At 36.9% G+C, this 16,265-nt stretch overlaps 1 pseudogene; it reads left to right on the top strand.

Moving 5' to 3' along the window:
• Positions 1 to 9,126: 9,126 nt before the first annotated feature.
• Positions 9,127 to 10,217, top strand: LOC144653142 (melatonin receptor type 1A-like; annotated as a pseudogene).
• Positions 10,218 to 16,265: the final 6,048 nt, after the last annotated feature.

Below are 16,265 nucleotides of genomic sequence, written 5' to 3'. Positions count from 1 at the left end.
TTTTTCAACTACAACTACTGTTTCCTTTTTGTTATGAAATGGTTTTTACAGATGTACATAGTTAGTTTATGGAGGCCCAAAACAGCAATTCACATACCAAGCTAAAGACGTCTATGTATTCTTCTTCAGGTAACCAATATTGAATACCTAATAATGCAATTTTGGTCGCCAGTAAGTTTAGTTGAGCCATGATTCGTATGTTGGTGAGACGCAGTCGGTAATTCTTTACAAGAACCGAGATTTCCCAATTGGACTTTCAGATCCCTCTGCAGCCCGCTACCCCCATGGCCCATGGGCGCCCCACTCATAAGCTTTGTAACACCGATGGCGGTACAAAGAACAATTACCTCAAATATTAATTATTTCGTTTGGGTTGAATCTCTTTCAAAAAGGAAGCTTTTGTAAATTTAACAATAATGTTTTGGCTTGTACATAGTAAGTTTAGTAAGTGTACATAGTAAGTTTAAGGAGGCCCAAAACAACAATTCACATACGAAGCAAAAGACGTCTATATATTCTTCTTCAGGTAACCAATATTAAATACCGAATAGTGCAATTTTGGTCGGTAAGTTTAGTTGAGCCATGATTCGTATGTTGGTGAGACGCAGTCCATAACTCTTTACAAGAACCGAGATTTCCCAATTGGATGTTCAGACCCCCCTGCAGCCCCCACCCCTCACTCCACTTAAAAGCTTTGTATCATCGATGGCGGTACAAAGAGCAATTTTCGAAAATAGTAATTACTTCGTTTGGGTTGAATAACTTTCAAAAATGAAGCTTTTGTAAATTTTAGCAATATTGTTTCGACTTTTAATTAAAAAAACTGCCCCTTATCTTAGTTGTACACAAAAGAAAAACGAACGACCCATGAGATCAATTTGCAGCTACACTTAGAGCGTAGCAGATCCAAGGAACATCCAGTAGCAGGTCAAGTAACTACTGAGCAGAAAGTGCATCCAAACGGCTGATTTCTTTAGCAAGTCTTAACAACAGATTGTGTTTATAACACATTTGCTTCTAATGACGAAAGAAATTCGTGCTTAAAACACCATGTCTCCACCCAGAGAAGATACAAGAAGCCTGCCAACAGTCGCCGTACAAACTTCCATCTGTGTTCTTATGATAGCACTGTCACTCGTGGGAAACTCGCTTGTTTGCGTCGCTTTTTACCGAAACAGGAGATTACGAACGATTACTAATTTCTACGTGCTGTTTCTTTCTATATACGGCTTAATTTATGCTACGTTTATTTTTCCTTTTTCCGCAATCGCCTCGGGCTTACGCAAGTGGCCATTCAATAGCAACTTCTGCCAGTTTAATGGATTTCTAGCTTACTATATTGCTATAGTAACGCTTGGCACATTGGTGCTGACGGCTGTAAATCGGTATTTTTGCGTAGTTCAACCTGGACTTTACCCCGTTTTATTCACAAAGAAGAGAACGATCTTTTCGATCGTTTTCGTGTTGCTATTTACACTGACCGCAGAGTTACTAGCTATGCTAGTCACACCCATATTATTCGTATGGCATCCAGAATATTTATTTTGTGAAGTCAGTCGCAATGATGAGGTTTTACTGCCCGTCTACGTAACGTTCTTCATTGGTCTTCCCATGTGTTTAATCTTATTTTGTTACGGAAGCGTTTATCGCGCCATTAGACGACATAACGTTGCCGTCAATCCCTCTCTGCAGGGAGCAACAAGCCAAGGTACCGTAAGCGTACACGAGATCCAAGCATCTCGCGTTCTCCTGGCCGCCGTTATAGGATTTTGCTTTTGTTGGATTCCGTCAATAATTGTAAGCTGTTTAGAGAGAGTTGCACAGCTTTCCATGCCACCATTTTGGCAGTCCCTTTACGGACTATCTCCTTCTTTGAGCTCTTGGATCAACCCAATTATATACGGCGTCATGAATAGAGCCATGCGGGAAGAATTTTTGAAATTACTAAGATGCCAAAGGCAAAACGGTAACTGAGATAACTCTCTTATTTCATAGAAACTGTGGTTTAGGAGTGTGTGGACAAACACTTAAATCACACACAAGAAGTGAAAGGTTCCAGTGAATTGATGCAAATAAATCTTTGGAATAAAATTGTTTGCATTATCAGGCCTGCACGCGAACCTCTTAATCTAATCTAAGAAAAAGCAGTTACTTTGTATCTCCATCTTGATGTACTAGATGCATTTCGTGTACGAGAAGAGCTACTCGCCAATTTTAGTACTTTTTTAGTACTTTTTACCGAAAAGCATTAAAATCGCCGTTTACTTCAGCCTGAGGCAAATAATTGGTAAAGTACTTTTTTAGTCGATCCGATAACGTTTGGCTGCTAAAAATCATTTTTAAACCCACGTTAGGTACAGTTCTGGGGAAACTGTTTCGAGGCCCATTACTGATTTATTTGTCGAGTTGCGCTGTTTAGTAGATCGTCAAAGTGTGATTTTATAATGAGATGCATGCTCTAACAACGTGTGGGTCGCAAAAAACAGTTTTGCATTAAAAATCTCACTCGGGGAGGGGAGTAATGCACTGTGAGTAACGCAAGTTAGCCAATAAATACTGTAAATTGTGGGGAGCAGTTTCATTGTTTATGGTTTCTCTTAAGGTGGCTGGCGACAGTTTCCAGCTCTTTCAAGACTTAGTCTTCTTGTCATTTTGGAAACTTAAGAAAACCCGTGCCAATAAGAATTGAGCAATTTTTATAGAACATTTGAAAATTGCAAATGTAAGTGCATCTTTTTACAATGCGCTTGATTTGATAGTCTTAAACCATGGTACCAAAAGAAGAGGGGCAGTGGATGGATATTCTTCACGTCAGGTTTTAGTTTTAATAAGCCTGGAATAAGGCATCTAAAACGTATGTAACGTTAAGTAATACTTTCTTGGCTTCGACGAGCAAAATCTCTCAAAAAATTTAGTAGATAGCTCTTAGCTTTCCCCATGAGAAGAGACAATAAATTGTTAGTTATACGCTTACTTGATGTCACATAACATCATTAAATCCGCCATGTTGGATTTCGCAGTATTTTGGGGAGTAAAAAAGTAACACAAATTGAGAAAAATTAAATCCAAAATGTTAGTGGCACAAAAAAAATGTGCTAATTCTACAGTGATTTACACGAGTTTTTACATTCTAGTTTTCAAAATTGTGAAAAATTCTTAAGGGTAGATGCATCCATCTCCTCCCTTTTGTACGTCAGGGTTAAAACATTTACCAGAACTTATTTATTGCAAATTGCAAAGTTTGAAGTAATGATGTTTTTAGAAATTGATGTGTACCTTTACGACTGATTTAAAACAATGTGATGTCTTTCATAGGTGCACCTTTGACCAAAATCGTTGAATCGTTCATGATATAAGTCAAATTGGTTTTCAGATCAAATCTGTTCCCAACCTAAGTTAATATTTTGTTTCAACCTGAAGAAAATAACTTTGAAATGACATAAACCAATTTTAATTCAGTAAAAATAAATCCTAATTATCAAATTGTTTTAAGTGATTAAAAGAGTGTTATTTTCAGGTTGAAGCAGATTGTCCTAGGTTGGAAACAATTTTACCCTGAAATCCAATTTGATCTACGACATTTGCACGTGTATAACAAGCTGCTATCAATACAAAAAATAAAAAGTCATGAACGAAATACGTGCATCTGCATCTGCACATGTACAAATTCTTACTTTATAATTGTGTTGTATGGAATAATTTCTTTGTAACACGTGAAAATTTACAAAGTCGTAGAACGGAATTGTAAATTTAACTGCTCATTTCGACGTAATAAAGCAGCTTACCGTGCTGTTTCTGAATGATTGTTAAACACAAATCTTTGACTTGAAAATGAATGGACAAAGAAGTGTATAAATTACACAGGCAAGCTATTACAGCATAAAAATGGAAGAGCGCGGTCAGTAGAAAATTACTTAACAATATCACCCTTGCCCGTTTACTATTCATCCTATTGTTCATCTTGTGTCACATTAAGGTCGCGCAGGACCCTTGAAATCATTATGTATGTATTTATTTAAAGAGTATGCACGAACTGCGACGACTGAAGCCGACAACAAACGAAATATTCATGAGAATTTGTTTTCTCAGAGTTCTTTGTACAAGTAATTACACGGTATTGTTCTCAGCCTCGCATCCCGTGCGCTGGAACATAGCGAATTATCATAATTAGATTCACAGCTTTAAATAAAGCACACGTTGTTGTAAACATCGACTCGGAAGGTCTTCGGAAGCCTCAAAACCTGCAATTTTGTGTCCAAGTTTTCTCCGCCGATATAGAATTTCAAGAGTTGATTCGCGAGGAACATAAACTTGGTGTACTCTATTGTGTTCTGGCTAGAGCGAATTTTTAAATTTCCTTCTCAAAATGAAGATAGCATGTTTCAAAGTTTAGATTTCACATTTTTACTCTCTTAGAAGCCATTAACTTGTAGCAGTTTTTGAAATCGAAAATTTCGTTCTAGTGGGAACACAAAAGAAGTTACGATTTATCACTAGGCTATATAATCATTTAATTTGGTGCGCTGTGCTAGCTGAAAACTTGGACACAAAATCGCATTATCTTCAGTTAAACTTTTAAGGGCTTGTAACATCACAGACAACGGTCATCTCTCAGTAAAAGGACAATCATGATGTAATTCCATCATCCCTGGGTATCCTTATTAAATTTTAGAGGAATCGATATTCAAAATGTAGTGAATTAAAGCTTTACAAGACAGCACTCCAACAAGAAATTTGGCTAATGAATATATTAATGAGCAAGGGTCCTGCGCGACCTTAAAAGATTACTCTTTGTTAACAACGCGTGGGGTATGGGACTGCAGTTTAAAATGGTACTACTTGTAGAATTAAGTTATTTTTACTTTCGATTCAGCGTTGTACACAACATAAAAGCTTTCAGTTTTGATTAGAATGATCAATTTGATACTTTTTTCCTTGTTTTTTTTTATAGAAAAAACTAAAAAGAACATCTCCCTGAAAAAAAAGAAGTGCGACTAGCTACTACGAGCCGTTGCCTCAGGTTGTAAAAAGTACAACTTAGTCCAGCGGCTTAGCTCGAAATTTTAGTTGAATTATGCACTTTTTGATACAAGCATGAAATCTGGCACACTGAAAGTGGTCACCAACAGAAGTTTTTTCAGATATAGTACCAAGCCCGAAAAACGCCAGTTTCCATGGAAACCGTAATTTATTAAAATCAATGAAATTTCGTGAAATATTTGTTTGTGCTGGTTTTTAGACAAATACTATTATGTAAGGTAGTGATACCAAGCCGCACGTACAAAATTTAGAACGAGATGCTGTAGTTTAGACTGTTCACAGCCCTCTATATTGTCGTATTTTTCTTCTGTTAGCGAACGGCGACCGCTGGGATCAGGGAATGAATCACGAGAGACCTGGACGCTAGCGCAAAACGAAAGACACAAGGGAGCAGAGGGCGGGAGACAAAAATCTTTTTCCATGCAATAATTTCCAAGTAAATTATTGGTATAAAAAGATGGTAAAATCATAACAATTGTAAGCCTAATTTAAAGCATTCGTATCTGTATTTTTAAAATAAAGTCTACAATAAAAGGTGTATAAAAGCGCAAGAAGAAATACTTCGTGGGGGAGGGGCCCCTTGGCTGAAAATTTCATTGCTGTTTACTAGCTGAAAATAGGAAATTGGCGTTGGCACTATATCGAGAATAGATTAGTATGTGAAATGCTTGTAATTCTGCAAAGTTTGGTGATTGTATCAAAAAGCGCACAATTGAGGAGCTTAGCCGCCGGACTAACCTATTTTACTTAAAAAGAAAAGGCAAATATAGCCAAAAAAAAGAAAAGAAAAAAACACATTAAATTTATAGCAAATATAGCCAAACTTTTCATTACAATTATCGAGGAACAATTTGTTAAATTAATTGTTTGGTCAGATATCTGCAAGCTGTTATAGGGTAGTAGAGTTAAGAACCTTTAACTAACTAGAGGGGTAAATAAAATTTACCACGATGTTAAGTTCTTCGCAAGGAATGGGAATTACCTTTTCGTGATTACAATATTAGTTGTTTTTCTTTAACGGCAGTACTTCCTGTTATTGCTTTGGGGAGGGTATAATTATCACCAATTTAACCCCAATACTGAAATGTAAACAACAATTTGTACATCCCATGCAAATTTTACTTTATAAAGCTTTCACATTTCAATCTCCGAACACCTTGTTACCGTTTGGTGTTTTACACCACAGTTGAATTTTGTCTATTTGTTAAAGAAGATGTATCATGCCGAGCTTATAATCGCTTTTTTCACTTGTCGTGCGTCGAGAGGAAAATGTTTTCAAAACATCTTTGCATCTTTGACATGACTGTACAATCACAAAAATTGTCCGACAAATACAAAAAGAAAAGGCGGCTGAAGTTGTTAAACTAAATTTTTTTCTCTTAGTGCTAGATTTAACGTGCAAAGGTTTGAAATACCTTCTACTTTACTGTTACTTACGGCAAGCAATGAAACAGTTAAAAGACGATTCACGAAGCCTTACGGCGGTGATCATACAAACCGTTCTACTAGCCTTTATGACAATTTCGTCGCTTACAGGAAACTCGCTCGTTTGCTTCGCTTTCTACGAAACAGGAGACTTCGAACTATAACAAATTTTTACGTGTTGTCTCTGGCAGTGGCTGATATAATGGCGGCTACGATTGTGTTTCCTTTTCCAACAGTCGCTTCTGGTTTACGCAGATGGCCATTCAGTTACAACTTCTGTCAATTCAACGGTTTTCTTACCATAAGCTGGGCGTTGGTCTCGCTTTGCACTTTGGCACTTACATCAATGAATTGTTATCTTTGCGTTGTAAAGCCACAACAATACCCCGTCTACTGCAGTAAGAAGAAAACTATCATCTCGATTCTCTTCGTTTGGATTTTTGTACCTGTCTTTTATCTAATTTTTTACTTTGTAACGCATACCTCCTTCCGATACACTTCTAAGAGCTTGTTTTGTAAAGCAAATAATCGCAATAAGGATACTGAGAAGGTTATTTATATCAGCTTTTCGTGTTTTATTTTTCTCACAATGTTAGTACTTTTATTTGGTTATGGCAGGGTCTATCGCGCTGTCAGACAACACAACAGGGCCATCGTCCCTTCTCTACAACATGCTGCAAACAACCAAGGAACAATACGTACACAAGAGATAAAGACCTGTCGAGTACTTTTTGCTGCTGTCTTTGGATTTTGTATCTCCTGGATTCCTTCTATTGTTTTAACAGTTTTAGAATATTGCTTTGGAATATCTATTCCTACTGTCGAGTCGATTCGTGTGTTGTTTGTTGCACTTCTGCAGTAGTTGACACTTTTTTAAAGAAAGTTGCGCAGCTTTCCATGCCTTTAGTTTGGCAGTCCCTCAACTTAATATCTCATGCTTCAAACTCATGGATCAGTGCAGTTATATACGGCGTCATAAATGGAGCCATGAGAAAAGAATTTTTGAAATGACTAAGATGCCAAAGACAAAACAGTAACTGAGATAAAAAAAAATGTGGTTTGTGAGTGTGAGCAAGCAAAGAGTTAGTTAATTATTCATAAAACTTTAAATTTGGAATAAAATTGTTTGCATTATCAAGCATCCATCCGTTTGCAAGATCTTTGACAATTATTGGAAAATTTTAGCAAAAGTGATTGCAAGAGAAAAAGTCGTTCTTGGACAGATCTGACGTCGTGAAAACTAAATATCAAACTAAATTCAGGTTTTTTATTCATTTTTGAATTCTTAATAAAAAAATGTTCACTACTAAACTTAAATCAGAGACCGGTAGTTGGTTCAATTTTTGTATCCATGCGATAACGGAAGAAGCCGTAGAAAGCTGACTGAATTGCAATTCGACAGGCAAAGGTTTGTCAGTCGCAAGACTCTTAAAAACACAGTCGCTTTATATATTTATTTACTAAAACCGATGTTACGTACAGTCCTGAGAAATCTGTTTCAAGAGGCCTGAATTTCAGGGTAAAGTTGCGCTGCTAAACAATTGCTAAGGTGTGTATTTTAATGTTTTTCTGTTTTACAACGCGTGGGTCATGAGAAACAAACTAACAGAAGAAATCTTACTTAAATTCTTATTAAATCTTATTAAAATTAAATTTTAAATCTTATTTAAATTCAAGCTAAATTTGTATGCAGGAGGTTTCAATTCCAGACCTGATTATAAAATTTTGGTTGTATTTATTATGTATGTATTTATTTATTTATTCCTATTTCAAAAGTTCACATACAGACAGATTAATACAAAAATGACAAACGAAAGGAAATGGAAAAGGGCAAGATATAGTAAACCAATCACCGTGACGCCCTTGAATTAATTACATTTATTTTGCCCTTGAATTAATTACATTTTTTTAATTACATATATTTTAGGATAAAAAGTAAACTCGGACTTTTGATTAATTTGAAAAGGAACTGGGAGAGGGAAACATAATAAAAATGTCGATGTGTGCTTGATACATCAGCTATAATAAACAATTATTGGATGAGGTTTTTGTGATATGCGGAATAATCAAGGTCGAGGTCAGTGTACCACTTACCGAGATCTTGATTATTCCGGATATCACAAAATTCGAATCTAATAATTGTTTTAATATACATTGTTTTTCTCGTAAAGAAAATAATGACAGACGATTTCAACCGGTTTCAAAACTTTGTGCTAGTTCTGGTTTTTCGTTCTGCTAAATTCTGAATGCTTTTTCCTCAAAGTATTTTGGGAAATAGTTCCTTCCTAATTTATGTCAGTCAATTTGTGATTTCTGGAAATTCATCGTCCAGCAATTTTTTCTCCTTAGGTCAAATTATTTCTAGGTTGAAGGAGCGAATAGAAGAACTATGAATTTCCTTCGCCGCCAGATGCCTGCCACATTAAATTGCTCTTGGAAATCATGCATTGTGCGCGCAACCTACAGATGAGTGAATAATCTGCTAGCAGATTATTCACTTATCTGTAGGTTGCACGGATTCCCAGAATTAGCTGTAGGCTCTTAGCCAATGAGAAGACAGCTAGCGACTACAATGTATAATAATTAAGATAAGTTGCATCGAAGTTGTCGATTATTAAACCAAATTTTGGCATTGGTATTATTTTCTACTTGGACTTCATCTCGTAAACTCTCGTATAGCATAGTAAAAAAGATCATGAGTACTAGTCAGCCGATTGAAGATACAAGAAACCTACCGTCAGTCGCCATACACAGTATAATTTTGACTCTATCCACGATTTTGTCACTCACGGGAAACTCGCTTGTTTGTATTGCATTCTACCGGAACAGACGACTACGCACAATTACCAATTTCTACGTAGTATCGCTGGCAGTGGCCGACATAATTATGACTGCCTGTTCTTTTCCTTTTTGGCTGTTGCCTCCGGCTCAAAATGGCCTTCAATTTCAACTTATGCCAATTCAACGGTTTCATTTTATACTTCTGGAGTGGAATCTCAGTGATTTTTTTGGCGCAAACGGCCGTGAATCGCTACATTTGCATTGTAAAACCTCACCTATATCCCATTCTCTTTACAAGAAAGAAAACGTTTTTCTCTATACTCTTAGTCTCGCTGCTTACTTTTACGGCAGGCTTGATAGCAACACTTGCCATCCCTGTCTCCTTCGAATGGCATCCGTTTTATTTATTTTGTGATGTAACAGGGCTGGAAATCCATGCTCTTGTTTCCGTGTGTGTCACTGGATCTGTCGCTCCCATGATGTCTTTAATCATATTTTGCTACGGAAGCGTTTTCCGTGCTATAAGGCGACACAACGCTACAGTGAATCCGTCTCTACAAGAATCAACCAGGCAAGGAACTGTCAGCTTACACGAGATCCAGGCTTCACGAGTTCTTCTGGCTGCAGTAGCAGGATTTTGTGTCTGTTGGATTCCAACAACAATTATAAGGTTTCTTGGCAGATTTGCGCATTGGTCCTTGCCTTCATTTTGGTTGTCGTTTTCAAACCTGCTTGCTTTCTTCAGCTCGTGGATTAACCCAATCATATATGGTGTCATGAATAGGTCGATGAGAAAAGAATTCCTTAAGTTATTACGTTGCTTGAGCGAATAATAAATGAGGGATAGCGGCTGTATATTTTAGTGGTGATTGCGGTCCGGCAGTTTTCCTTTAATGGAAAGTCGCAAATTGTATACATATGAATTAGTTAATGATGATAACTAATTCAGCTGCTACTTTTTTCTTATGAAAAGTTTTTACACATGTATATAGTTAGTTTAAAAAGAGAGAAAACGATTAATTCTAAGACTTTTGGCATCATAGTACGATGCTCACTTTTAAAATGGGTATGCTTTAAGTGAACTGTAATATTCTGCCTGTTTTTGGGCGAGGTAACTTTAACTAACAGTAGCTGACACAATATCAGAAATGCGGCCTCGAGTAGTTTTCTCGTTTCTTTTCTTTTCTATATCATATGTGAACATAATATATGTTAGGTACATGTTTGGAAATTTACATATCAGTTGCAAATGCAAGTACATCTTTTTACAATGCGCATGAGACACAAACATAGTTTGCAGTATCGAGTAATTGTTAGTTGGTGACATGTGATGATGTCTTGCAGAAGAAGAGCGAATGAAGATCTAAAATAGGACATGAGTAACACTCCTTGGGATAATTAATTACTCAGAAGTCCTTTGCATTGTCTTTGTTAAATAATACAGAAAGCTTCTATTTGGTGCAATATTTGTCATCTCGTTCGCACAAAATTACCTTTTGTAATTACCATTACTGACACGCATACCCGATGGTGGGAAGATTTAAAAGTCAGTGGAAAATTATTTTACGCAAGTTCAAATTTCGCCCTGCTGCTCAATACAAAGTGTTTAAGTTTTACTCAATGAGCATTTCTTTGCAAAAACTCTTGGGGATCATGCGCCTGTCTAAAGCCCTTGGCAGGTGTAAAAAAGCAAATAGTAATAACATTTTCTAGGTATGATGTCTTACCGGGAGGAAACACATGCAAATATAATCTACACTGATACCACTTTGCTTTGCTTATAAAACAGGAGCTTTCAATTTGCAAATTTGCATAGTGTGATTAATTTTAAAACCGAACTAAGAGTTAAAACACTGACCAGAAACATCTACTGTGTTTGATATTTTTTTTTGTACGAAGTCGAGAGGACCGTTTTAAGCGGGACTGACACTTAATCAGTTATTTCTGAGGGAAAACTGCACCCAAATTGCTGGTTACTTTACCTTATCTTAGCCACAGCGTTTACAATTCGTGTTCTACTTGCTGAAAGGATTCATGTCTCAACGCAGAGAAGATACAAGAAGCCTGCCAACAGTCGCCATACACACTTCCATTCTGGTTCTAACAGCAGTATTGTCTCTCTTAGGAAACTCGCTCGTTTGCCTCGCTTTTTACCGAAACAGAAGATTACGGACGATAACTAATATCTACGTGTTGTTTTTATCTATTTACGGCTTAATTATTGCCACTTTTTCATATCCTTTTACTGCAATTGCCTCGGGCTTACGAGACTGGCCTTTCAATGCCAGTTTCTGCCAGTTCAACGGTTTTTTAACTTACTTTATTGCTGGAGTGATGCTTGGCACATTGCTGCTGACGGCTGTTAATCGCTATGTTTGCGTAGTTAAACCTGGACTTTACCCCGTTCTCTTCACAAAGAAGAAAACAATATTTTCGATCGTCTTCGTGTTGCTATTTACATTGACAGCCGGGACCATAGCTATGCAAGTCACACCCTTAGTATTCGTGTGGCATCCTGAATATTTATTTTGTGAAGTCAATAACAATGATGAGGTGATAGTGCCCGTGTACGTAACGTTCTTCACTGGTCTCCCCATGTGTGTTATCGTATTTTGTTATGGAAGCGTTTATCGCGCCATTAGACGACATAACGTTGCCGTCAATCCCTCTCTGCAAGGAGCAACAAGCCAAGGAACGGTAAGCGCACACGAGATCCAAGCATCTCGCGTTCTCCTAGCCGCCGTTGTAGGATTTTGCTTTTGTGGGATTCCGGCGATAGTTATAAGCTGTTTAGAGAGAGTTGCACAGCTTTCCATGCCACCATTTTGGCAGACCATATACGGACTATCTAAATCTCTGAGCTCATGGATCAACCCAGTTATATACGGCGTCATGAATAGAGCCATGAGGAAGGAATTTTTGAAATTACTAAGATGCCAAAGCCAAAATGTTAACTGAGAGAATTCTCTTGTTTCATAGAAATTGTGGTTGGTGAGTGTGTGAGTAAATACTGAAATCACACTCTAGATGTAACAAGTAGATTTGTTGCTGGAAAAGTAGCAACAAATGGGGATGCCGTAAAGATGTTTTATGCTTTATCAGATAATAAACCGTAGACTACATTGGTCGGAAGAGTTCCGTTATAGTTTTTTATGGTAAGGGCAACAGTGGATATAGTCACTGATATACTTCAGGATAAGATTTTTTACAACTGAGAACATTGAAGGACCGTAAACATGAACGACATCTCAATAAATTAATTCAAGGTGCCTTTACAACACACTAAAGAGGAGTACCACGGTGCAGAACCTGATAAGGCTCCCTCTTATTGTCCCTCGGGTAAAGTGCATGTCTCAATCTCGGCACTTCTCACTGCGAGCGAAAAAACTCGGAGAAATTTCTTGGAATTGGTAGCCAACTATATTTATATATGGTGACCGGTGAGCGAGTGGCAACCTCCTCCAATAGAAAAACGAATTTTTTTTCTCGGGAAGCATTTTGTAAGTTTGTAATATTGGATATTCTTGGTTTTCACGTGACGTCATCAAAATTCTAAATCCAGAATCGCGAGCCCCCTGACTTTTTATCCTTCACTAGCTATTAGACGTCCTTAATTTATATCTTATTGAAGGTTTTCAGCTCGATAGCATCCACCGTCTTTGAGAAATAACATTTTGAATTTCGGAGTTTTGCGCCACACGACATCAGAATGGCCGCCTGAAGGCTGTCACGTATGCTTAAAAAGAATGCCTCATCCTGTTATTTTTAACGATCTGAACAGTTGAGGCTTTACAAAAAGTGTTTATATGAATGTTAACGTGTTCACGAAGGTGAACTGACCGCGCTTTATAGCAGAAGTGAATGCCAGATGTTTTCATTGATTTCCGGCGGCCATCTTGGTGCCCCTCCACATGGGATCCAACATGGCGTTTCCATACTGTGCTCTCTAAATTTGTGTTAAACATTATGACGGATAACTCGAGTACGGAATACCGTACAGACCTGAGACTTGGATACGTAGACTATCTTGTTATTTTCTACAACCTGTAAAATTCTTGATTTGTTTAACTCAATAGCTTTGGATTTATTTTTTGCAGCGCGTGACAGTATCGTTACTTGCGTGGCAGTGAAAACCAGCAATCATAATTCAAACTATTCCGCAGAAATTTTTTCCTTTGATGTTTCCGAGAATCATTCTAAAAGAAAGAACTGTGCATTATAAAAATTACTTTTAAAATAAGGCTCGTGAGAAACGTCGCGTTGCTGTTTTTGGTTGGTTTCATGAGGAACGAAACGTTTTGTTTTGGATTCGATGTGAACTATTTACACAGCATGTCTACTATCCAAATAGAAGAACGCTCGTTACCACAATGTCAACACGTTGTACTGAAGGTAGGCTTTTGTACATTATGCTTTTGTTTCCCCACTAAAATGCTCAACCTTAATGCTCCATTTTTCCCACTAAAATGCTCGGTCTTCCCCAAAAAACTCACTAAAATGCTCGGATAATGCTCATAATTCCACCGGTTTTTGAAATAATTTTAAAGTTTTTAACATGGTGTTAACTGTTCGTCAAGTGTTGTGTAACACAACACACACGTTACAAGTTCATAAATGCCAAAAACATTATCCTCGAAATCATCTTGGCTAAGTCGGTAGTTGACTTCTCTGAATGTTATTGTGTTGATTCGGTGTCTCATTTCTCATATTTTTTTTTTCTCGGGTCAATCCGGGTCCACTAAAATGCTCGAATAATGCTCAATGCTTTTGCCTCACTAAAATGCTCGAAAAAATGCTAGCATAATGTACAAAAGCCTAACTGAAGGCGAACAAACTCTTTTTTCATGTTCTTCAAATATCGAAAGGATAATCTTCAGCAACCCCAAAAAATATTGAAATTTTTTGGCGACTACAGTGCTTTTAAAGTTCGAATAAAGCGATGTATTGGCGAAAAAATATAAAGCGACCTCTTAGCGTGTTTACTTTATTGTTAATTAAATTTCAACAGACATCACGTAAGACACAAAAGTGGCGAAAAACGTCTTAAATCACGAGTACTTTTTACTACAGTTTACTTAAGTCAAACAAACACTCTTTTGTTAATAAAACTTTGTTTAAATTTTAAGACACATGCAGTACTGTATATTGATTTAATGTTATTGGGAAAAGTCAGCCGCATGTAACGGATTTAGCTGATTTAATTAGCAACGCACTGAAAGTGTAGACATTTGATGGAACAGCAAGGAATTTTAGCTTTCACGAAGGAAAATACCAAAATAAATCGCTTTTGCTTATCATATTGGCATAGTCAACGTATTTCCGCCAGTCGCTCTAACGATACGAGGAATGAGAGTCCAACTGTAACTGAATAATTTAGATGATAGCTAGTTCGGGCGGTTTATTCCCGGGTTAATTGAAAGGAACTTTTAAGCGCTTTTGTTTACACGCAGCTGAACACAAAAATAGAAACAATCCATCAATCACCTTGCAAAACCAGTTATCCTCGAGTTCATGCATTTGACTAATTTCCTTGTCTTCCGCATCAAAACCTGTTTTCCTCAATTCCTCACAATTTAACCCAACCTTGCCAAAACCGGTTTACTCAACACCCAAGAGACCAATATATGATGCTGTTATTGGTTATTTCGGTTGTTAATCCAATTATCCTCATTCCCAAGGGAAATACACACGCACCCTAAAAACAACTAGGATGCCTTTAGGCATCCCAAAAAGATTCCAGTAAATAAATGATGGTTATAAAACTTTGGAATAAAATTCTCTGCATTATTAAGTAGCACGGCGACCTTTAAAATAAAATCTAAGAAAAAAAAGACTTAAATTTGCCTAAAATGTGAACAGAAGTGAACTCAAGAAATATCTCGTTCTCGATGTCGCTAGATAGAAAATTAACACAGCATTCAGTTTGTTAAACATCAAGCCACATGCAGGTTAATCTACAATTTAAGGCTAGAAATAGGTATAATATTTGTATCAATCCAATACAAATACTTAAACAGATTGTTAGGTATAATCCTGGAAAAAAAACTTTCGAGATGTCTAAATGTTCTAATTGCCAAGTTGCGCTGTTTAGTAAATGGCATTTTGATTAGATGTATGTTTTACTGTTTCACTGTTTACAACGCGTGGGTCATAAGAAACAAACTTACAAAAGAAATCGTACCATGAGGAGGCTTATACAAATTCAGTCTAAAGCGAGACGACCAGTGTACTCCTTTTGACTTATTAAAAGCAACGCAGGTTTCAATTTCAGACCTGGCTTAATAACTGTGTCAATTGTGATTAATTTGAATTAGAACTGGGAGAGGAAAACGTAATAGAAACGTCGAATACTATTTGATAAATCAGCTACAAAGGATCGATATTTGAACCAAAGTTGGAAAATGGTATTTCTACTTCAACTGTTTTTTGGTTTCTGGTACTGAAAAGCTCATTCCCACTCGAATCGTCTGCAAAGTATTGCTCGGTATAGACCTTTTTAACTCCGTTTGTTTGTTCTCCATTTAAGACCATGTGATATTACCCATGTAATGTCACTCATTTAATCAAAATGGAATTTTGATTAGATGTATGTTTTACTGTTTTTACAACGCGTGGGTCATAAGAAACAAACTTACAGACGACATCTTACCATGACGAGGCTTATACAAATTCAATTTAAAGCAATACAGCCAGTGTACCCCTTTGACTTGTTAAACGCAACGCAGGAGGTTCAATTCCAGACCTGGCTTTATAATTGTGTCAATTGTGATTAATTTGAAGGAGAACTGTGAGAGGAAAACATAATAGAAACATTAATTACTATTTGATAGATCAGCTACAACTAAGATAAGTCACAGGGAAAGGGTTGATTTTTGAACCAAATTTTGACAATAGTATTTTTACTTCAACTTTTTCTGGCTTATAAGTTTTCTTGACAGATTTGCACATTGGTCCTTGCCTTCAGTTTGGCTGTCGTTTTCAGACCGGCTTGCTTTCTTCAACTTCAACTACTGTCTCCT

The sequence above is a fragment of the Oculina patagonica genome, chromosome 5 (assembly GCF_052425735.1).
Source record: "Oculina patagonica isolate OP01 chromosome 5, crgOcupat, whole genome shotgun sequence".
Classification (NCBI taxonomy): domain Eukaryota; kingdom Metazoa; phylum Cnidaria; class Anthozoa; order Scleractinia; family Oculinidae; genus Oculina; species Oculina patagonica.
The sequence above is the reverse complement of the archived record's forward strand: the minus strand, read 5'-3'. Positions and strand labels throughout refer to the sequence as shown.